At 33.0% G+C, this 24,830-nt stretch overlaps 1 protein-coding gene and 1 long non-coding RNA gene across 3 annotated transcripts in view; one reads left to right on the top strand and one right to left on the bottom strand.

The window, feature by feature from the left end:
* Positions 1-24,830, bottom strand: part of LOC118183198 (uncharacterized) — a 91,383-nt gene that overhangs the window by 41,009 nt on the left and 25,544 nt on the right. The gene's annotated exons all lie outside the window — the stretch shown is intronic.
* The window catches only part of LOC146992737 (uncharacterized), a 62,404-nt gene continuing 45,945 nt past the window's right edge, over positions 8,372-24,830 (top strand). The window contains exon 1 of the long non-coding RNA XR_015038896.1: positions 8,372-8,601. This is a non-coding gene — a long non-coding RNA (uncharacterized LOC146992737). The remainder of the gene's footprint in view (positions 8,602-24,830) is intronic.

The raw sequence follows: 24,830 nt of genomic DNA on the forward strand, positions 1-24,830 counted from the left end.
CCTTCAGAGTGCAGCTGATGTGCTTTGTCCATCACAGGCTCAAGTCACATCGAATATTAGCTTGTCTGGTGTGACAGTAGAGAGACGCATAGAGCATTCTCGCAACAGATATATTCAGTAAATTAAAATCCAAATGTAAAAAATCTGAATTTTATTCTGTAGACATGGATGAATCAACAGATGCTGCACAAGTAGCCATTTTTATTCGTGGCGTTGATAGAGGCTTCACAATTATACAGGAATAAGCCAGTATCGTTGCACTTAAGGGTACAACACGAGGAACAGATTTGTATTCGAGTCTGACACAGACTTTGGATAAATGTGAGTTAGATTTCAGTAATATATCTGCTATATCTACGGATGGTGCTAAATCTATGACTGGAGGGAAAATAGGAGTAACAATATTACTCAAATCTGATGTGAAGGCGAGTGGAAATAATACTATGACTTTCCACTGCATCATCCATCAACAAAATTTTTACAAGAAGTCCTTCTCAAACTTTGAATATGTGATGAATGTTGTAAAAGTGGTTAATTTCATTTGGTCTAAAGGACTTAATCACAGGCAATTTCAACAGTTCTTGAGTGATTTGGAAGCTGAAATATGGTGATGTTGTTACTACGCGGAAGTACGTTGGTTGAGCAGAGGAAAGATGCTTCAACGCTTGTTTTCTTTGAAGCGCAAAGTTCAACAATTCATGGAATCTAAAGGAAAATCTATTCACGAGTTCAGTGATCAGAAATGTTTGAGAGACATTGCATTTCTTGTCGATATTACAGGTCATCTCAATGATTTGAACTACCGCTTACTGGGAAAAGATCTACTTGTTCATAATCTTTATTACTTTGTGAAAGCTTTTGAGAAAAAATTAATCCTTTGGGAAAGTCAGTTGCTAAATAAGAACTCCACTCTCTTTCCAAAATTGATGGAGTGTGCGAAGAACTCTACAACATGGAATTCAAATAATTATGTACAATGCATTTCAAACTTTAAAGAGGAATTCAAAAGCAGATTTTCGGTTTTTGTGAAAATGAAATTTTTATAAGAATGTTGTTCTCCTCGCCATTTTCAGCAGACGTTAGACGTGTTCCATTTGAACTTCAATTAGAATTTATAGATTTACAGTGTGACTCTGCAGTAAAATGCAAGTTTCTTGAAAATTCAACATTAATTGATTTTTATTCGAAGTACGTGACCGAAGACAAGTATCCAGGAATTCATAAATATGCACTTTTCATGTCTTCTATCTTTGGCAGTACCTACATATGTGAACAGCTTTTTGGTAAAACAAAAATCCTAAAATCAAAAACAAGAACACGGCTGGCAGACATTTGGAAGAAACTACGAATTGCAACAACACAGATTAAACCGGCTATTGAAGCTTTAATTAAGCATAAACAATGTCAGATTTCACACTAAAACTAAAATAGCTACCCTCTCCCGCCAGTAATGTAAGTTTTTGTTTTTTCTTTTTATTGTAAATGCATTTTGTAACTTCGTTCTGTTCTGTTTGTAACTTCGTTGTAAATAAAATCTTTAAACTTTTTTTCATAGTTAAAAAAAGTTGCAAAACATTTTAAATCGATTTCCATTTCAATTTCTGGAACCAATGTGTATATATATATATACAAATCTGTAACACTAACCCTTCCCTTAGAATCAACTGTAGTCTCGCAAAACAAACCTCCCTTTTTTATATAAATTTTCTGACTACACTATATTTTTGGCAGACAAGTGGCCCGCGGATCTTTGTGAATTTATTGATTTCGCCCTCGGGCGTGAAAGGTTGATACTCTAGACTATACTTGAACTGAATACGAATTAATTTAATCGTGAACCCTCAAATTTGTATCGCGAGTTGCAGTTATACCTTAAGGATGGTACGATAAGCTTGCCTAAAATTTGTGGTATATTCAGCAGATCTAAATGTTATTGAAACGACTTTTTTCAGATATTTTATTTAGTCCAAAGGCTAGAATTTGAGTTTTTGGAAATCATAAAATATCAAAAACTTCATTGTTACTTGTCAGTTGTTCAATGCCCAAAATAATAAAAAATAGTTTGAATGGCGAAAAATTAAAATAAAGATCTTTAAAATTTTATGGAACGTAAATCTCAATAGTATATACAATTTTGATTGAAATTTTGTTTGAGACAGTGAGCTTTGATTGATACATAAAATGCAGATTGAAAATTTTAAAGCCGGCACCGATTCCGCACGAGAAAATAAAATGCAGCAACTACATTATTGATATTTAAATGAAATAATAACAATAATAATATATATAATTAAATAACGTATTTTTAAAGATGCAGCTACTTAGTAAAATTTACGGTTGGATGCCGATGAGAAAACAGCCAAGGGAGAAAAAAAAAAAAAAAAAAAAAAAAAAGCATCTACGCTTATAACTAGGGCTGTAATGAATATAAATAATATAAGTTCCGTTTACTGCTCTTCGCCGCGCTTAGCCAGAGTGTGAGAAATAAATAATACATTAGGGAAGTTAGAAATAAATATGCTGTGAACATATTCGTAATTTGTGTTTGAACATATGAACTTTCTGTTTTTCTTTTTAAAGTTTGAAGAGCTAAGTGAATTATTTGATAAGCTGTTGTCTTGGCCATCACATTGACTTTAGTATGACCTTCATGTGCTGTCTGCAGAGTCGTAGCTAGGGTTTTCAGCGCCCAGGGACAACTGAAGATTTCGCGCCCCTACTGCTTGCCAAGGATGGAAAACATTTAATTCTAAAATAATACAAAATATTCCGGCGAGTCTGACTCTTAAGGCCATTTAAGGATTTTGATAATTGCGCTTGATTCCATGTTATTGGTATCAAGTGCAAGTATCAAAATCCACGAATAAATATATAATTCCAAAAATTTATTTATCCTATTATTCACTTATGCATTTTTATAAATTTAAAATTAAAAAACTTGCACTTGATTTGCATATGCTCTCAGAATTTAAATGATATTGTAGATTAGTTCGCAGCAATAATTAATCATTTATTTGATAGCATTAAGTTTCGTTTAAATTTAATTAACTTTAAATTTTCGTTTTACGAATAGAGAATGTTTGTTAAATTGAAATATACAGGGTATGCTTTAAATTCGTATTATATAATTTTCAAAATTTTTTGCGGGGAAAATTTAAATAAATAAAACATTATATTTAATGCATATAATAATAGAAATAAATTATAAAACATGAATATATAGATCAAATTGGAACCAAGAGCTAAGAAAGTTGCATACAGGGTGGAAAAAGCGTATAGGTTTCAAACTCACGACACCATATATGTTAAACCTCGCCACCGTCAGCTTTACCACTAAGCTAGCATCACACAGGGATAGTTTGGTTTATATACATCATCAAGTAAATCAATTCTTAAAACTAAATTTTTTAGTCCTATTTCAGTGTGCTATCGTCTAAAAAATTCACCAGAATTTTTTTCTTCAGCTTCTAGGACATTTCTTACAAAAAATGTTATCTTTTAACCCTTCGCGACACGTATATTTAAAATATATTTTAATCTTTAAAAAAATGCCTTAGAATAAGTCAGATGGACTTACTTAAGTGCCTTTAAGGCTTGAAAAAAATTCTGCGCTTTTATTTTTACGGGGGAAGGTGGGATACCGTGTGTCCCACCATGCAACTAGCACATGTCTTATAGCATATTGGTGTATAGCAGGGTAAAAAATCATATGTGCAATGAATAAACAAAATAAAACGTGCATTCTAAAATATTCATAATAACCACACTAAAATGCATTTTGTACTTATTGCATAAATGCGTGACTTGTAAAATTTTGCATATGCACATTTTGCATATATATATTTAATATTTTTAAATTTTAGGAACAAAAGAAAATATTTTCTTGAATATTATTTTAAGATTAAACGTACATATGATACTAAATAAAATATTAAAATTGGCACTTAATTCAAAACCATTTATATATGATTAAAATTGAAAAAAAGTTATTTTTCATGAAGCTTTGAAAAACATGTTGTTTCATTCTTTTGTAAGCATAGAAGCACTTCACATGTTTCACACATCCAAAATGTTCGTCGTTCTTCTTTCGATGTGCTGCAATATGCACATCTTTTCCTGCTCGTTCTCTTTGGCGTGACTTACATTTTTTAGTCTCTTTTCTGGTTGTACGAACGGGGTTTTAGTTTTTATTTGAACTGGGGATTTCAGTTTTCTTTTCAGCTCTTTCTTGCCTGCAAGTGCCATTAGACCTTCTATAACTGAGAGAAGAAAATCTTTCATTGTTTTTAACATCATGATCGGGTTCGCGAACAAACTTAAATAGAATAAATGCGTTTACTATACTCGCATCTAAAAAGTAAAAAAAAAAATCATGTGCCACCATTTCTTGCTTTTGCGGTCTATTTCATATAGTCCTTTCAGTTGATCAATCAGTCGACATATCCCATATTCTTATTGTATGAAATAATGCTGTTTGGGCACAGCACTTTCTTTGTCTTTCCATCTCATTCTTTTCTATTAATTTCTTTCATTTCAGTTGCACTTTTCCAAGCAAGACAGGATATTCTTCCATTTTATGCAATAAATTGAATCATTGCTAACTGAAAAGTCTATATATTCTCTTGACATAAATTTGTCTTTTAAATTTTTGGGTAGATACTTCCGATTCATATTTACAGTGTCACATGCATAGATAGGTATGTGTCTTTAAAAAGCGAAACAAATTATAACTACTTCCCTTTCTTCTTCAGCAATAACTTCAACCTCAGTTATTCTCTCCTGGATTTCAATTTCATCTGAATCAGAACTGACATCTGAAGCATTTGAGTCGCAATCGGATGGCAATTCAGCAAAAAGATCCAAAGCTTCCTGAGTTGTTAATTTTTTTCTAGACATTTTAGCACATCAGAGCATACAACAGATGTAAAAGCGCGCGCAATCACGAAAAAAGTAGATGCAAAAAAGAAAAGAAAAATAATCGTGAGTGCTGCCATTTATTGAGCGGAAATTCAAGTGTGTGGTGAGACAAATTTTAACCCACTTATTTCAACTGCAAAATAAATGTTATAAAATATTGAATCCAATTAAGATTTTTGAAAATAAAATACCTTTGAATATTAAAAAGAATCATATATGTCATAAATTGTATACCAAAATTTTTAAAATATTGAAAAATGCGAGATACATGGATATCACTCTTGTGATCCTATTTTGAATATTTTTTGCTTATAAACTTAAGCCCTGGTATAGCAGTGACATCTACTGAGAAAAATAATAACTAAAATAGATTATTTTTAAAAGATTAGAAAATATCTAACGGAAATTGCTAACTGAGAAAATAAATATTAATTAGGTGGGACATATATTGACCCACCATGCCGCAAAGGGTGCCGTTTCGATTGAAGTTAAACGGGATGCTAAAAATATATTCTATGTGCTTACAAATATATGTTATGTTAGACCAAAAAGGTATATTTATAAACAGAGAAATACAAACAAATTTAACATACTCTTTAACGCAGTGGAATATTTAAAAGGCTATCAAATTTAATTTATAATTAACGTTTTTAGTTTTTATTTGTTTCAAAAGAGAAAATAACAACTCTTTTAATGTCATATTTGATTTGCTCCAGCAGTTTGATATAGTCAGACGTTCAGTTTCATTAAAGGTAAATGTGTATGCAGAACTAGGAAATAATTGTCAGGACAAATTTTGCTATTTCATGGACTTGAAATTATATTTTTTGCGCCTGATTTTTTTGAACTGAATTTCTTGACCGCCTGATTTTCTATGCGAACTAGTACTATAGTTTGCAGTTATCTTCTTTTTCTTTTTTAACTTTCAGCTGGTTGCTGTCTTTTTCATTTTCCAGATTTCTCGCTATAACGTTAATTCAGAAATAAGTATTTTTTAGCAAAACATTCTTTCCTTAAGCCAGCGTTCATCGCTACCTCTGCCGCCATTAATTTTTTGTGACAACACCTGATTGCTCTTTTTTTACCACGTGACCCCAACGCATCCGCAAACATAATACGGATAGAAGTTGAACATTGTTGAACTCTATCCGAACGTCATCCGTCATCGCACATCGGCCGTATTGCAGATGTCAATCAAAGTGAATTCGCTCGCTGATTGGAGAAACGCATAGATACCGCAAAGCATACGCAGCAGTGGAAACGGGCCTTAATTATCTTGTTTTATTGTGGGTGGGATACTTAGATAAACGGCACTTGGTGAGGTTCCTGAAATCGCGTTCGCCAACTTGGGCGATAGGCGCTAAACAGTGGTTATGTTGCTAACTAAGATAGGGAAAAGGAAAGGGATATTTTCTTTCTATATGGTTGATACTTCGCGTTGGGTGTCGTGACTTTGCAGATAAATCTTTGTGCTGATGATCTATTGACTTTGTCAGTAGACATTTTGAATTCGCTGTTTACTTATTTTCTAAATAAATTAATTTTACTTGTAATTAGAATAAGATAATTTTATTTTTATACAAGAAAATTACAAAATATGCTCCTTTTCCCTACTTATGGCTCACATCCCCTGTGTATTTACATATAATTAATTTTTAAATAAAATAATTATACTTCTAATCAGAATAAAATGATTTCATTTTTATAGAATAAAATATGCTCTTTTTCTAACTTATTGCTCGTATTTCCAGATAATTTCTAATTAGAATGAATTTTTTAAAATTATCTACTTAATATTTAAATATATGGGAGTTTAGCCATAACAAACAGGAAATAATTTCTAAATAAATTAATTGTACTTCTAATACGAATATATATATATTCCGGAAGCACAGTGAAATAATAAAACAGAAATAGAATTCCACCGCCATCACATTGAGTACCCTCAGTGGATGTATATATATTTTTAATTTATGGAAGTCATTTGTTTAATCTAACCAAATGCTTTTTTTCTAATTATGTCCATGTATAAATAAGATTAGAATTATTTAAAATATCAAAAGCACTCCCGGGCTATTTACTTAAGGAGAGGGAAGTCTGTTAGCCATGGCTAGACTTCGAGACGAATTACCAGTGTGCAATAGTTTTACCCTTCAGCCGCTGAAAGACACCCTGTATCATAAAAGCAGTTTTTTTAACCCATCATAGATTACACTTACATTTAAATATAATTAGTTAAATTTTATATAAATTTATATAAAGTTAGTATAAAGTATTAAACAAACATTATTCTGCTGTTTTTCTACATCAAGCATATTTCACTGATTTCTTTGACTCATTTCGTGGATTAAAAGTTGGATATGTCAGTAAAAAATCTAAACCATTAGCCAAAACAAGAGAATTTCTTTATTTTTTCACAAAAAATTGAATAAAAGTTAATTAAATTTGTATCTTCAAATCGTTGAATAAGATTTATATTTATATTTTTCTGACATGTTACTCATGTTTATGTTTAACTTCAAATAAGTAAAAGATAGAAATCTTTACATCACTATATTTGCAACAAGTGCATAACTACATTCGCCGACCACATAAAATTGCTTCGGAGGCCGCCAGTTTGAAACCACTGTTATATAGACAATCTTCAGATTGCACAAAAATAATATTTTAGTTACACCAAAATAATATTTTAGGATTTAACTTTTCATGGAATAAATACAGACAACTTCAAATAACCTTATCCTATTCTATTTGATTGGTCTTTCTCTGAAATTTAAACAATTTCATAACGTCGTGAAAAGCCATAGAAGCGCTTGTTATAAATCTTGTTTCCCTGCAGTTATGCAATTCAGGATTACATTTCTTTGGATACCTACATGAAAACTATTTTCGCACTTAAACAAGAAAAAGAGAATAAAAATAACCCTCTTAACCTTAGTAATCGAAATTATATGCATAAAAGAACCCGGAATGTAAAATATAAACCTGACAGGATGATTGAATAGCCTGGAATATATTTCGACGATGCAATATAATATTATTGTGGAATTACGTGCATATTTTATTATCGTGATTATTACTGCATTTATATAAAGAACATGTTTTCAAACATATGTAACCATTTTTACGGATAATTGTTCAAATTAATGGCAAGAATTAAAAAAGAGAAGTATAAAAGTTAATAATGCTGGAGTTATATATATCATAATATTAAATACCAAGATGAAAAAAAGTACGTAGATTTACTTAATCACAACAATAACTAATCGTATACGATTTGTTCTATGTAAATGGTTTATCATCTCAATGCAAACGCTACACTTTTCGTTACGCGATTTTTGCCCAGCAGAGCTTTTACCCCGATATTGGATTGAAGAGGGAATTTTCGGAAAGCGCTTTTTGATGCTATTTTTCCCTTTTGGCGTCAAAAAATTCCTCCCGAGGATCCCGGGATTCTTTGGCCGTGGCTCCTCGATATAGCGGCGCAGAGGCGAAACAAGTTTACATTGCGTCTATGGAAGCTTTCATTCTTTTCCTTACAGATTCTTTGTCTGAGTTTTCCCAGTACCCTCAGTGGAAGTAAAGAAAGTTCTTTGGTGGAAGTGCAACGGTAAGCGATTTGTTATTTTGCCTGTTCCTTTTCTGCAACTGTGTTTTCCCAGCACCCTCAGTGGAAGAGCAACGGTAAGCGATTTGTTATTCTGCCTGTTCCTTTTCTGCAACTGTAAGAAATTGAAAATTTTACTTACTGTGTTTTCTATGTGTGATTCTGCACTTTCCCCGTTTTTAATATCACTTGCATTTCTAAGATTAATATTTAAGACTAAGCATATTGTATCATAAAATGAAATTATTTCCTCAAATCAGTGTAGAAAATGCATCGTTATTAACCCTTTGTTGCATCATGTCCACTCTAGTAGACAAAAGTTTAAATTTGTTTATTCTTCTGTAAATGCCTTAACAGATTCCATTCCTGTGTTTATTCATTCTATATTATTAAAACTTTCAACTGTCGATCGTAGATGACTGTATAGCATCATTAAGTAAAGCATTGCTATTTGGAAAATGGCTGCTAATTCTGTTTACAAGTTAGTACAATTTCTCATAGTAAACATTACATAATATTGCTTACATTTTCTTATACTGCCATTTTTTATTCATAATTAGTAATTTTAGACATTTTCTTTTAAATGTCAGTTTGAGAAAATTGTGGAGTGGGTAGATAAAGATCTACCGAAAAGAGTGAATTGAAACCCAAATGTACTGCTTATCAAGCCAAAACACCACTGGAAATGTTTGTTTGGCAAGGAATTTCTAGTACATTTGAATCCAATAGGTACAGGTTACAAAATCGTAGCAAAATGAATTCAATCACAATCGACGAAATGAAGGTATTTTAGGAGATTTGTATGTACATGTCAGTTGTAGATTTACCATTTAGAAGATGGTAATGACACTGCAAACAAGGCAGGAAATGATTTCAAATGCAATGACTGTAAATCATTGGGAAGAGATTTGTATGCATGTACGTATATGCATGCTGTCCACTTTAGTGAAGAAACTGTAGCAATTATAACGAAATTTGAATTAAATTAATTTTTTAAAATTATTACTAAGGTTATTTTAAGTAAAAAAAATACCAAAATTTTCGTTTAACTTTTCTAGATTATTTGTATGCAACAAAGGGTTAAAGACGTACTTTTTTAGTGCATTGATTTTTTTTAACTACAGCTCTCAAGTTCTGTAGAAGAAAAAAGAAAGTGCATTAAAATAATAATGTATAAGAAATATACTCTATTACGATATTTGTACTTAATAAAATTTTGAAACATAATTTCCATAATAATTTTAAACATAATTTGAGTGAGTTGTAAAAGAAGTTGGAAATTTTGAACTGTTTCTGTTGTGTAGTTCAGTGGTGGAAATAGCTATACAGGATTGCTCTTTCCTTTCCCAGTACTTGAGGTTTCTTTTATGTTTAAGGAAAGTAAGGTATACTATTTATTTACTAGTATGCTATAAAAAAGTTCTAAAAGGAATGTTGCATAGGTGATCTGATAATATGGCTTTTTTACGCGAAACTTGCATGATCAGCAAATTTGTAAAAATTTTGTTCATACATTTGTATATTATGCTCTGAAATATCACTTGAATCTAAAAACTTGTTCTTAACCCTTAAACACAGAGGTGTGGGGTCTTTATGACCACACCAATATTTTAGAACTCCAAAACTGTTTAGTTACTGTATAGTTATTCTATTTCCTTTCAGTACTTTCAAGTTGACATAAAATATAACTATTTCTAAATTTTTATTAAACTCTATCGATTAGTTTTTTTTTTTTTTTTTTTTTTTAATTGGGCTGCGGTCATATAGACCTCACCCCTGCATTCATGTTACTTTTCACTCACATGAGGGGGAATGCCTTTATCACTACTTGAGTGTTGAACTTGTGAAAGAATTTTAACTCTAGAGATTTGACGTATGTCGGCGCTATGAAAAAAATAAGAGAGAAATATTAAGCGAATTTTTTCCAAATAAAACGAAAAGTGAAGGAACTTTCCTTTGCAATCACAGATAGAATAACTCTCGTTTTATTTGTGCCTCAAAAAAAATTAAAAAGTGTTTTTCTCATTTCTTCAATGCATCATTCGAAATCAAGATCTTGAAACTGGGAAATGAGAAATAATAACATTTTACAATTTGACTAAAGGAGGTGTAAATGCATTGGATAAAAAATTTTCCAAACGTTCTACAAATCGAAGAACAAGGCAATGGCCAGTGGCCATATTCTTTAGGTTACTTGATGTAAGTGGAATTAATGCACATGTAACACATCAATGGGGGGGGAAAAAAAAAAACTGATTCTTTGATGGAGTTATCATAAGAATTAGTGAAACGACATATGGAACAGAGGCTTCAAAACTTAACTGTGAATCGAGAAATAAAAATGTGCATTCAGAGAGTTCTAGGAGTTTCCAGCGGAATTGTTCTAGCCCACATGTTACTAATATCCTTAAAAGCGTAAAATATGCTTTCTTTGTCTCCCTAGACTAAGAAGAAAAACTACCTATCTATGTTTCAGCTGCAAAAATCCAATATATAATGAATGTGCCAAGACAAATTTGCTAAAAATTGTCCTGAAAATGCTTTAAAATAATATGCTGCAGTTTTTTAATATTCTTTATATATTATACCTTTTTGTATTATTTAATATAAATCCAGATTCTGTAGATTTACAATTTATTAAATTGTTTATTCACATTTGCAAGTAAGTAGTGTTTATTTTATTTATTTGATTAAATGTTTCATACTTTTTATATGATTTAAAAATTAATTTTGAATGCATTATTAATTTTAGAGTTTTAAAAAGAACTAATTACTTCAATATAACAAGCAAAGTGTATTAATGCTTATGTAATAACAATAGTACATTATTTAAAAATTTTATAATTTTTAAATGCATAAAATGCAGCACGGTCTGAGAGACCCCACCTCTGTGTTTACGTAACAGAAAATGAAAAGGGTTAAAAAAATAATAAAGCACCATTTAATGTAAAATAGCCTGCATAACTGATCTCTATATATTTTCATATTGTCTAAAAACGCCTTGGCATATTTTCAACTTAAAAGGTTATATCAGATTAAAAAGCTTCTAGAAGTCTAATGCAAATTTGATCTTTTTGCTGAGGAGAATTACAGTATGACTGTGCAAATCCCTACTTTTAGGATTATTTAAGATAATTCTTTGTTATAGGCTTCCTTTTTTAATCTAAAAGTTTACCAAAAAAGCAATTGGAATTTTTTACTTTGTGTGCTATTTGATTATTTATTAAATTGGAATTTTTTCAGAATTTTTTTTTTTGGGGGGGGGGCTTTTAGTTAAATTTTTGTAATACAATTTTGCTTTGATGCTTACATGCTTTATAAGGATGTTCGTGACTCGGGTAGTTTTAATTTTTTAAAAATAAAGTTTAAAGTTTTGATTAAGGTGAGTCTGATAAAGTCTGCAGCTGTGAGAGTGAATTGGCTGTTAAGGCAATTTTTCTTTCTGTAGGCTGTGTGCCTGGGGAGGTTCTAGCAAAATTTGAAAGCAAGACCCAGGATTATTGGCTAAAAATCTAGAAATGGTGTGGGACAAAATAAAAATGTGTCTATGAGATTAACACAGAACAGACATGTTTTGCAAAGAATTTCTGGTACTGTTTGGAGATCTTTCACAAAAAGCTGTGAAACCATAATTTAAATTTTCTATTTTTAGTCTCAGAAGTCTTGATATGTTTCCCTTTTCATTATTTTCTCTCTCTCTCTCTCTTTTTTTTTTTTTTTTTTTTTTTTAAATTTCATTGTTTTCAAAACAGGGATAGTTACAAAAATGATTTTAATCTGGTCTCATGGTAGGCATGACAGAAAAGGAATTTCTATGTTAATAAAGATATCAGTAATTTGTAATATTTACATTATATATTTCAGTGTGCTGTATATAATTTCAGAAAGTTTTCTAGAGTTATATCGAATACAAGAAGATAAAAAATTAGAAACATCTTACCAAATCTTAAATATATGCAGATTTGGTTAGAGTAGATTGAAGAATGCCCCTTGTATTATCGCCAAGTTGTTTGATTTATGGTAATCTGAGTAGTTGAATGTTATGGAAACCCTATTCTGACGTAATTGGTTGCGTGATTGCTGTAAATTTTGAATTATAGGAAAAGATTTGTAAGGGCTTGTGGTGTGTATTGATTAGGTGTAGTGCATTGCTCGTTTTGTGGTTTAAATGGTAGAATGCCTGAATGTGAGTTTCTGTATGATTTAGAGCAAAAGTGGAAAAGAGCATTAATTGAGTGGTGTGTAAATGAAGGTTTACAATGAAGCCAATATAAGTGTCCTGTTTGTAGGAAGGAAATGCACGTGTTTGAATGGTTGGAGGATACTGACACTACGGAGGATATTTTTTACTCTTATATTTGTGAATTTATGTGTCGTCGCCAGTATACAGATTCTAATTCAGTTAATTTTAGGAAGTTTTTGGATGCTGTTAAGGAATTTTGTTTGATTGAAGAAAGGGGAATTTCTGAATAAGGTAAGTGGATATTTCCTTTGTGTAGTGCTAAGATTAATTTCCTTTTTAATGTTATTTGATAGCTTGATTTAAAATGTAATTTATCAAGATTATATATTTTTTGTTGGCTGCTCCCTTGACTTTTTATGTGAATATAGATCAATGTATACATGAACAAAATCAAGGGAGTGCACAATGCCAAGTTTTTGCAATTCTCTGATGTTTTTTAAGTGAAAATAGGTCAATGTGTACATTGATACCGAGTTTGTGCAATTCTTAGACTTATTATATTGTCCTTGTGTAGTAGCGATTTTTGGCGCAAAAATGGGTGCTACACGAAGGCAAAATAACAAGTAAATAATTGCACAAACTCAGTATCCATGTGCTGCCATAAAACACCAATTTTTGCCAAGGGGCACCCGTAAATATATTTTTACTGCAGTTTTTTAGAAGAATTAGTCTTTTAACTAAATCTGAAATTTTAAAGGCAGAAAGAAAGATTATTGAGGGGGAGAGTGCCATATAAATCAAACAAAAATAATTGTTTTTTAAATGGTTGTTCAGGGTTCGTACGCATTTCTGCAGACGGAAATTAAGTACTTTTAAGGACCATTAATGAAAAAAATTAAGGACCTATGAGCAAATAGGAACTGAATAAATTCAATTAAAAATATTATCTATGCCTGAATTTCACTTTTGTAATGCCATCCTAAAAATAAAATAGATTCCTAAGTAGTATGCATTATTACTAAACATGAATTAATTAATTAAGACACAATAACACGCCGAATAAATACTTATTCAGAAGTCAAACAACAAAAATCAGCATTTAAATTTTGAAAATATAACGCTGATTTTTATTGTTTGACTTCTGAATTATGAATTAATTAACATAATTATTAATAAGTTTGATAATAAAATAAACTTTATGGAATTTATCACGTAGCATTAAATATTTTCCATTTATAATAGTTGTACATATTTGAAACCAGATAAGTGACATTTATGTTTTACTAACAGTTAGCTTTACGTTGATTTTTTTTTATGTCTCATTTTGTCACCATATTTGATCAGTCTCATTTTGTCACATGTTTGGTGTAGAGGTTTAGTAAATAGCAGGTAGATTTTATGTCAGACTGTTATAATAAGAAGTACTAAGTTAAAATAAGAAGTATAGTCATAATCAGCATGATTCATAATTAAAAGATTGAATGTTGTCACTGCTGCTGCTTGTCTAGAGAGAGACCTGCTGATTCGAACAAACGTGAAAGGCTTGATGTACACACGGTTGACAAGTGTTGAAAGTCGGGCTCTGTTTCATGCAGTTAGTGTCATAGCTTTGTGTTGAGTTCCAGGGGTTGTAACCCAGTCAATATACTTTAAGGTTCCAATAAGCCGTTAAAGCACCATAGGTTGTTTTGTATTATTTTAAGTCTCACTAAATGCAAAGAATAAGTTTTACTTGAATTTTTACATTTTTGTATTTTATCTTGTGACCACAGTGAGTATTAATGAAAGGCAATAACTCGCTTTAATATGTAGAGATAATTTTTAAGGGTAAACAGTTATTAATAATTAAATTAGGTAGTTTAATAACATTAGTCACTATGGATTTACATGGACACTATTAAATTTTATTTTTTAACAATATTTGTTAAAAAAAGCCCTATTAAAATCATAATCTAATAAAATTTCACAGTTTAAAATACATGTAATTTATGATACTGATTCTTAAACGATATTAGGATAATTACACATTAAAAGCTACAAAACATGTATGTTTTGTAGAATTTCTTTGTGAAACATTTATGTTTTGTAACAACAACACTCAACAAAATATTTATATGTCATTTTAATTTGAAGCCTTCCCAGACATTTTGGCTAGTTTATATCAATTTCCTTCTCTTTAAGCATCTTGTCTCAATATGCCAACCAATGATCTTGCTAGTTTTTGCGTGCTTTATCTCCTAACTTGTCAACCTCTCCATAATGTGCCTATGAGGGCTTACTTGATCTGGTAAAAGTTAAATAGTCCAAGCTGCAGTGTCTAAAATCCTAAAGAAAAATTATCCTACCAATTCTGTAATAGCAAAAGGCCAGAAATATTTTGGGAAAAAAAGGGGAGGGAAAAAGGATAAAATTAATTTTATAGAGAAAAATTCTGAGAATTCTAAATATTCTGAGACAATTACATGGGAAAAATTCTTACTATGAAAAAATTACAAAGAAGACATTTTTAATTAATTACATAGGTAATTTAGCTTTTGCTAAGAGCTGTTTTGTAACTTGTCCTTTATAGAATTATAAATTGTTTATTTTTCAGATTCAAAATATTGTATAATAAGTTGCCAAAATGAAACTTTATAATTTGACAGTGAAAAATAAAAATGTTTTATCTTAATGTTATTTTTTAAATATAATTTCAATGTTATTTTAATGAAATTTATCAACGTTACGATGTTTTAAAAAAAAATCGTCGAAAAATTCTCAGATCTCTGAATTAAAAATTTTGTATAGAAACTGATCTTAAAATCGCCAAATTTACAACCGTTTAATAAAAGAATTCACATCCCCAAAAGCGAAAGTTGTTTAAGAGCTCTTTATTAGAAAAAATTAATTTCGCTATGCTTATCTTTCACTTCTTGCTTAGAGCCTCGAGTATCTCATCATTTATGTTAGAAATAGAAACAAATTATAACCCATGAACCCATTCAAAAGGTAACCATACACGTCAGTAAATTGCCAAAAATATTCCTCCAAAATGCTAATTCACACTCAAAATGGCAGTTGTAAAAACAGATAGAAATTTCAGATGATTAAAATTAAGGACCTTCTGCTGATTTTGGCCAAAATTAAGGCTTTTAAGGACCAAAAATCGATTAAAAAAATTTAAGGACCATACAAACCCTGTTATTGTTGTTGTTGATGATGATAAACAAATGTTAGCTAAGGTGTTAATAAAATTAATATAAATTAGCTAAACCATTTAAAAAAATTTCAAATTAAAAAGTCACAAATAGTTTAGAATTATGAACATTTTGTATATTCTAATGGTATAACTGCTCTTATATATTTCTAAAACTATTGTAATAAATTATATATTTAATAATCAGTTACTCTGAATGACGTAATTTCCTTAGATTATAATTTTAATGGTGCTTTTTTAAGGAATATTTTTTAAAAATAAATACCATGTAAGTGATAACGTAAATATCCGGCTAGACTGGAGATTAAAGGCCAGTCGCTAAGTTAAGTGAAATTGTGCCAAATCTAGTAACCCCCATTTTTTTGTTGTAATGAAAATCATTAGGGTTTAGGTTTGCAGTTTATATTATTTAACCGGGCTTTTCAAATATTCGTACTTGAAACTTCATTTCACTATTTGTGGTTTTACATGCATTGTTTCCTTTAACCAAGGTATTTGAGGTGCTGGTAAGAGCGTGAGAATATTCGCACTGACATCAGCAAATATCAAAGCATCAGTATTCATCATTTCACTGTGCTTCTTGTGTGAGCAAAAGAGCTGGCGTCAAAAGAATTGAAAGTGTGGGTTTTGTTTATTTGACTCAGTTGCAAGATAAGGACGAAAAATGTGTGTGAGAGTGGTGCATGAATTATGGTTTGATTTTGAATGTCTCAAATGTCCTAAGTGTAAAAATAGTATGAAACTAGTTAATGTGAGAAAGGGCTCTTGGTTTTCCTAGGGATGAATACAGTCTGATCCTTCAACTAACATATTTGTGGGGTCAGAAATGCACGAATTAGTTTATTATGGATGATTGATTGGTATAAGTATATATTTACGAGGGTTCCCAGACAAAAGCCCACTATGATAATTGCCCAAACGACAAATACCCACAGCGATGAAAGCGCACATTGATAAAAGCCCACATAGATATAAGCCCACACTGACCAAAACCCACACCGATATATATGCTACATTAAAATTAATATTTTTTTCCCTTTTTTCTTCAGCTTCACAAAGCAGATTCATGAATAAAGATAAAATAAAAAATAAATTAATAACAAATAATTGAACAATAAATTTAAGTAGCGGAACACATTTCATTTTAGGCTCCGGCTGAATTAAAATCCTATATGTATATAGAACAGAGAGTCAATCAAAATGATATAATTATGAGGGTAAGTTGAAAAATAAGTTCCCCTGTCGACTGTGGTCAGAGTTGTGTATGAAAGTCAAAAAATAGAATGAGATATTAAAGATATGACATAACTTTATTTTTCCACATAGGTACCAAGTACATTGAGACATTTGTCATATCGCTTGATAAGCTTCAAAAAGCCCTCCAGGAAAAAATCAGGGCTTTGCATATGGAAGAAGCATTGAACGGCTTGTTTCACTTCAGTATTGCTTCCAAAGCGCCTTCCCCCGTGGCATTGTCATCCAACAGCAGAACGCCAGATGTGAGAAGGCCAGGCCGCTTTTTCCGAATTGCCTCTTTCAATTTCGACAGGGTGTCACAGTAGCGCGTAGCATTGATGGTTCCAACCTCCAAAAAGTCCAGCAACAAAACTCCTTGGGCGTCCCAGAAAACTGTGAGGAGCACTTTACCTGCAGAGGGAGTTGTCTTGAACTTCTTTCGGACAGGTGATGACGGATGATTCCACTCCATAGATGCGGCCTTCGATTCTGGCGTGAAATGGTAGACCCACGTTTCATCCTCCGTCACAATCCGAAACAGAAAGTCATTGCCATCTTCATGGTAATGCACGAGATGTTCCAGGCTGACCCCCATGTGTTGTTCCTTGTGTGTCGAGGTCAATTGTCGGGGCACCCATCGTGCTGACACTTTTCTGTATCGAAGAATGTCGTGGATGATGTTTTGAGCTCGCTCATGTGAGATTCCAAGTTCTTCCGCTACTTCATCGATGGTGATACGCCGGTTCGCTCTAATCATGTCATCCACCTTCCTGACATTTGCATCTGTAGTGGCCGTGCGTGTCTGTCCAGCTCTCGGTATGTCCTCCACTTGCTGACGTCCATCACTGAATGTGCGACACCATCTCCGCACCATTTGCTTCGACATCACACCTGGCCCATAGACTTCCACGAGGCGGTTATGAATTTCTGTTCCTGATACTCCACGTGCCCATTCATAGCGGATAACCACTCTCACTTCCTCCTTTGACCACGAATTCAAAAGGCACCTTCTCTCTATACCTACCGGGGCTCAAATGAGAGGCTGGTCTCCGCTTTGCGCAGGCACTGCAACAGCGCCATCTGCTTGATTTGCAGCGACCTCTACCCAATGGTGTATCGGTGACTTGCACGTTTTCCTGCTGTGTCGCCTTTCGCCCATAGCCGTTCAACGCTTCTTCCATATGCAAAGCGTGAATTTTTCTTGGAGGATTTTTTGAAGCTTATCAAGCGATATGACAAATGTCTCAACGTACTCGTACGAGAATAATAAAATAAAGGTATGTCATATCTTTAATGTCTCATTCTATTTTTTGACTTTCATACATAACTCTGACCGCAGTCGACAGGGGAAACTTATTTTTCAACTTACCCTCGTAAAACATATACATGTATGTGTGACTTTGTTTTTATATTTACGCGACAAATGGAAGTGCCCTCATATAAGTACGACAAAGGAAGGTGAAAGGAAATACTGGCTATACTGCTTCTTTTAATTCTACAAAATTATAAGGAGTATAAAATGTATGTAAATTTTCATCATATACAGAGAATAATTTATGAATAATTTAACACTGCAGAAAATTTTGCATATAATGAATTTAATATGGAGAATTAAAGCCGAACTTTCATTTCAACGAAAAAATAAAAGTACCATATTCTATTATGATTAAGAAAATATTTGTGTGCACTATCACAAACACTGTTTTAATAGTGAATTAAAAGCACGGTTTCATATAATCTAGTTAAATTTTGACGGCTTGGATTTTACTTAAATGGCACTAAGCCAAGGGAAGGCATGCCTTCGTGGAGGACGTTTTAAAGGCAATTCGCACGTATACATGCTGTGCAAGGGAAAAACCACGAAAGTGCCCATGCAGTCAGCCTTTCCATCAGGATTAGAACCCCGGACCGAGCTACCAATGTTCAGCGTTTTTACAGCTTGGCCGCTGGTGAGTCTTGTGCCTACATGAAAAGCTTAAGAACGGGATGACTGACGTTTTCTTAATGTACAGCTTTTACTCCATTTTTTATTCATCTAACTAATTATTTATTTTTTCTGATATTTAAACTTTTTCTCAGATTTATTTTCAAGGGAACAATGTCTAGAAAGTTTTGCGAATCGAAAATAAATGATTAAGTCTTATATGAGATACGTTCTACCAATCAAAAAAGTGTTTTCACGTTTACAATGTAATATATGTAAGTTGTTATGCATACTGCGTATCTCAACAAATGCTCAAAATTTTTTTCTCTTTTGTAATCAATAGAAATTTTTTTATGAAACTAACCCCAGTAAAACTTAGAATTTTATTGAATTTTATGTTTGAATGTTAGCTTCAAGAATGGAGCTAACAAACAAGTTATAAGGTCTAATCGTTCACGGTAGCATGCAAATTGTCAATGACCTTCTGTAAGATTCCTAGTGACTTCTCACTAGTCAACAGAGTCCATCGAGCAGTAAAGTCACGGAACACTGGTAGTTCAGTCCGAGTTTCTAATCCTGCGGACGGGCTGGCTGCATGGGCGTTTTCGTAGTTTTCCTCATATATGATTTGTATACGAGCCAGTTTCTCTTAGAAAGTCTTCCATGAAAGCAACCCTCTCCTCAGGCAGATAGCCCTCGAGGCTTTGCTGTGCTCATATACTCCAAACCAAACCAAACTCACTAATCAACTTGATGTTCAGTAGCAACAGAGTAAGGATAAAGGTTGAAACCTTTTATCCAAGAGAACTGTTTACAAGAGTACACCTTGTGTTTAGCATATAGACCACCGCTTGTGGTGTTATGTTACGTAGAAGTGAAGGGGCCACCTAACATTTACCTGAAGTAAGAAGACATTAGCTCTATACATTGACTAGAAAAACAACAACCGGGGTCTTCGAGTCATGATGAAATTGTGACTCGAGCTAACACTGCAAGTTCTGCCACTGCCGGGCGTTAAATTAGATCAAGTAAAATGCATTACATTACATGATATACAGTGGATGGACAAAAATATGGAAACACCTTGTGAAATGCATGTTTGAAAAGAAAGATTGATTTTAATGAAATATGTAGGTGGCGCTGGCATTTTTGACACCACCTATACAACTTCGTAAATGTGCTAAACATTTCAGTTGTTGTCGGAGTACTGTTATGTGAGGTTGTCATTGCATTATGTCAGAGTTAACAGACTTCGAACATGGGCAAATTGTTGGAGCACGTATGGTAGGTGCTTCCATAAGCAAGGTAGCCGAGGTGTTTAGTGTTTCAAGAGGTACTGTATCGAAGATTTATTCCGCATATTTGAAAAGCGGAAAAACATCATCTGCTAAATCACAGCGCGGACGAAAGTGTGTCCTGAGTGATCGTGACAGACGATCATTAAGGGCAATTGTGACGAAAAATAAGAAGACCACAGCTGCAAAAGTTACTGCTGAAATGAATGTTGTGTTACCGAACCCTGTGAGTACCAAAACAATTAGAAGGGAGCTTCATAAACAGGGAATTGCTGGCCATGCTGCAATTGAGAAGCCACTCATCAGTGATGCTAATGCCCGTAACAGGAAGAGGTGGTGTTTAAGTCATAAAGCCTGGACTATAGAGCAGTGGAAGCGAGTAATATGGTCTGACGAGTCTTCTTTCACATTGTTTCCCACTTCTGGCCGAGTTTACGTCTGGAGAACGTCATCTCAAGCCTATAATACAGACTGCTTGTTGCCAAGAGTGAAACATGGCGGGGGTTCTGTTATGGTTTGGGCAGCTATATCATGGTTCTCTGCTAGCCCCATGATAACTGTGTCAGGGCACATGACTGCCAAGACTTATGTGAACATTTTGGCCGATCAAGTTCATCCCATGGTACAAACTTTGTTCCCCAATGGTGATGGTGTCTTCCAAGACGACAAAGCCCCTATTCACACAGCTCACATTGTCCAGGACGGGTTTTCTGAGCACGAGGATGAGTTGTCCCATCTCCCCTGGCCACCACAGTCACCAGACCTGAATATTATCGAACCTTTGTGGTCTACATTGGAACGGAAAGTGCGTTCTCATTATCCACCGCCAACATCGTTATCTGAACTTGCCACCGTTTTGCAGGAAGAATGGTATAATATTCCCTTGGCAAACATACAGGAACTGTATTTATCCATTCCGAGAAGACTGCAAGCTGTTTTGGATGCCAACGGGTTTCCTACACCATATTAAGCAAAGAAACATTTTTTTTTAAAGGTGTTTCCATATTTTTGTCCAACCCCTGTATATAGCGATACATAGCTATACAGGTGCATGTTTTATGGCGTTATTTATTGTAATGGCTACAGGCATCATGTTTCAGGACATTACATATTGCAGTAGATAAAGGTGTGAAGATGACAAGGTAGATGATGTTCTTTTAGAACGTGTTTGCAAACATGATCTGTTTACATCAGTGTTTACTATCAAAATTAAGTTAGAACTATAAAATTGTTTACAAAGCTTACTTCATTCTGCGTATTTATGCTTACTGTTTATATTTAAATATTGTTGTATAGATGTGCTGATACTTTAGCTACTCAGTATTGATGAATGAGTTGCTAAAGTATCAGTATAACCATAACAACAATGCTTAAATTGTTGTGTTGATATTTTAATAACTCAATCGACAAAATATTGAGTTGCTAAAGTATCAGCACAACTAATAAACTTAACATTTCATGGTAATCAATTAAATAGAGGAATTCAAGATTAGCCTAACAGGCTTTCTCAGACAAATAACTTACTGGCGCACTTAATGCAACGGCCGCAAATGGCTAAACTCTGACAGCAGAAATCGATGTAGCCAAATCTCGCATTCCCTTTCAATTGCAAAAGCTTCGCCTTAAATCATTTGCATCCTAAACATGTTTACTTGCTAACTTAATTACATTCGAGTGAGGAAAAGGAAAGTTGAATTGACAGAGGATGTGGGCACCATGCCTTTACCGTTATGGTTAATTGGTATTGCTCCACCATTGTTTAGGGAGTCCCCAGATGGTAAATATAAAACAACGAGAACACATACAGTCAAAAGTCATTAATCCGGACTCGTCGGGACTTCGGCGATTCCGGATTATAGATCATCAAATTAAATCTGGTAAGATGGCATGCAGAAATTATAAAATTAAAAATATGAAACCGTAATTTATGAAATAAAGAACAATTATGATCTAAAGGGTATCAAAATTTACAAACAAAAAGCTTAATATTTATTTGTTTACTTTATTAAACATTTCTTTCAATGTAAGTTGTTTAAGTTGCTTCGTTTTTTATGTGATAATACTTTCTCTTTAATTCTATAAACAGACATAATTTCTTGTTCAGTTACAAAGTTCCGCTGTTCAAGTCCTATAATTGCTGTGTCGAGAATACCGACTAATTTGTCAATCGAAATTTTTTCGTTTTCAATAACCTCTGGGTCACTTTCTTCACTATCGGAAGCGAATTATAATGACGAGGAACTTGATTTAAATCATATCAAAGACGGACTACATAGAGATGAAATACTACACTTAGTAAGGAATTATAAGCAAAATAAAATAAAAACATCTGCCCTGAAGATAAGGATAGTACTGACAGATCAACTTTCAATCCGCAGAGTGAAATTGATAAACAGATTTCGGGTTTCAAAACATACTTTCGCTTTGTAGATACAAATTACATATTAGTAAATATATATCGGAAATTCTATTTGACATAATCGAAAGTTCAAGCTTACTTTTATGAAATTGCTCTAACAGTCTGCAAAAAATAATAAGTCGGATCCAATTCGAAGATTAAGGAACAACGCAATCTGCAACATTAACTGAATTAGATAATTTTAGCTCAGCTTATACCTCCGTTACACATTAAACGCGCATGCACACAAACATATTAGCAGCCGTAAAGGTCTTACGCGCTCTCGTAAACGCCTGTGCGCAGGCGTGAACGCGACACATGCGCAGAAAGTTTGTAGCTTTGAGGTCCGGATTATGGGTGTCCGAATTAACGACTTTTTGACTGTATATACAATAGTATGGTATGTTTAAATTTACAAGAGAATTTTGACAATTTTCCTGGTTTCAATACACCTTATGGTAAAGTAATAAACATAGTATAACAATATAACATAAATATAATAAATATATGTATACATAATTTAACTAAATATTAATTTTGACATTTTTTCTAATTTTTATATATATTTTAAATATAGTGTATAAAGTTCGTAAATTTCATGAGTTCATAGTTCATGAGTATGGGGTCAGATATTTCATAAATTCATATAGTAAATCAAGTTCCTTATGATGATCACACAAAAGTTCATTTTGGCTGAAGTTCGTATTCATAAAGTTCATAACGATGAGTAAATCTAAAGTTTGTACTGATGAGTAGGGCTTTATATACTTCATGGTAGACTATATAAAGTTCAAGATTCTTGATAGACTTTATAGAAATCATAAATTTCGTAGTGACGCTGTTTAGATTCATTTGCATTTCAGAGGTAAATATACTGTTAAAGTGGTATCACTTTGTGGATATGCATTTAATAATTTGGAGTGACTAGGTTGTTTGGCATAGCTCAGTTCCCAGATCAAACAATTTTTCCATGATTTTTAGTACAGGCTGAAATAATACAGTATTTTCTCCCTCCTTCCAGCATGCCTTTGTAGTTTAACGGTTAGCACACTCGGCGCATATTCGAGAGGTTCAAGTCAGAGTCCCGGCGAGCGCATTGATTTTTTTCACGTCTCCAGCATGACGCTTGAACTAAAAAAAAAGGTGGTGGATGATGATTCTTCTCCACTGAGATTTGAAGACTGGGTGCCCTAATACCCACTTGTCTTTAAAAGGGGGAGTATATACGGTATTTTCACCCTCCTTCCAGAATGCCTTCGGGGTGTAATGGTTAGTACAATCGGCTCCTATTCGAAAGATCTAGGCTCAAGTCTCGAAGAGAACATTGCTTATTTTTCATGTATCCCACATAAAAAAAAAAAAAAAACTAATGACTCTGGAGTAAGAACTAAAGATCCGCAGGGGTGTTTGTGCTCCGGGGATCGTCGTTCAAAAGGAAGTAGGAATAATAATGAATTATTTATTTTGATCTGGGTAATTTTGTTTGCTTTGAAAGCAGAAAACGCAAGGTCAGTGTGTGTTGTGAGAACTTTTCCTTTCTGTCTCCAAAGGCAGTGATAATGCGTGAAAAGGGGGAAAAAACTTCTTTTTTGTTCTTTCCTTATTGTGAGTTATGACTCATTTCCCCGGTTCTCGGACATTCTCTACTGGATTCTTTTCGGCTAGTAGGCGCGGCAGAAAAAAAAGGGAGAGACTTCGTTCGACCAGATGTGCGATCACATGACTCTGGGTTCAAAGGTCTTATCTCTCCTGGCGTGGTGCCAATAAGTAGAGAAGGGGGATTTTTCCCCTTATTAGCTATTTGTCATTGATTGCTTCTCAATTTTTTTTCTCCGCTGTGTAAAATTTTCGTTTCATTTATTGATGCACATGTAAATTTTTCGTTTCGTTTATTGAAATATTTTTTATTTATGTACGCAAAAGAATTTAAATATGAAATTTCTCGATATAAATAGTGATATTATACAATTAGAAGAAGGTGTCTGAAATGCATTTAGGTGGAATTGGATTGAACGGAGAGATGGTAATGGGGATACCATCGGCACATGGTGCAAGAAAATAAATGTTGCTGGAC

This window comes from Stegodyphus dumicola, chromosome X2 (genome assembly GCF_044657685.1).
Source record: "Stegodyphus dumicola isolate Sdum_Otavi_A_Nest chromosome X2, ASM4465768v1".
NCBI lineage: Eukaryota > Metazoa > Arthropoda > Arachnida > Araneae > Eresidae > Stegodyphus > Stegodyphus dumicola.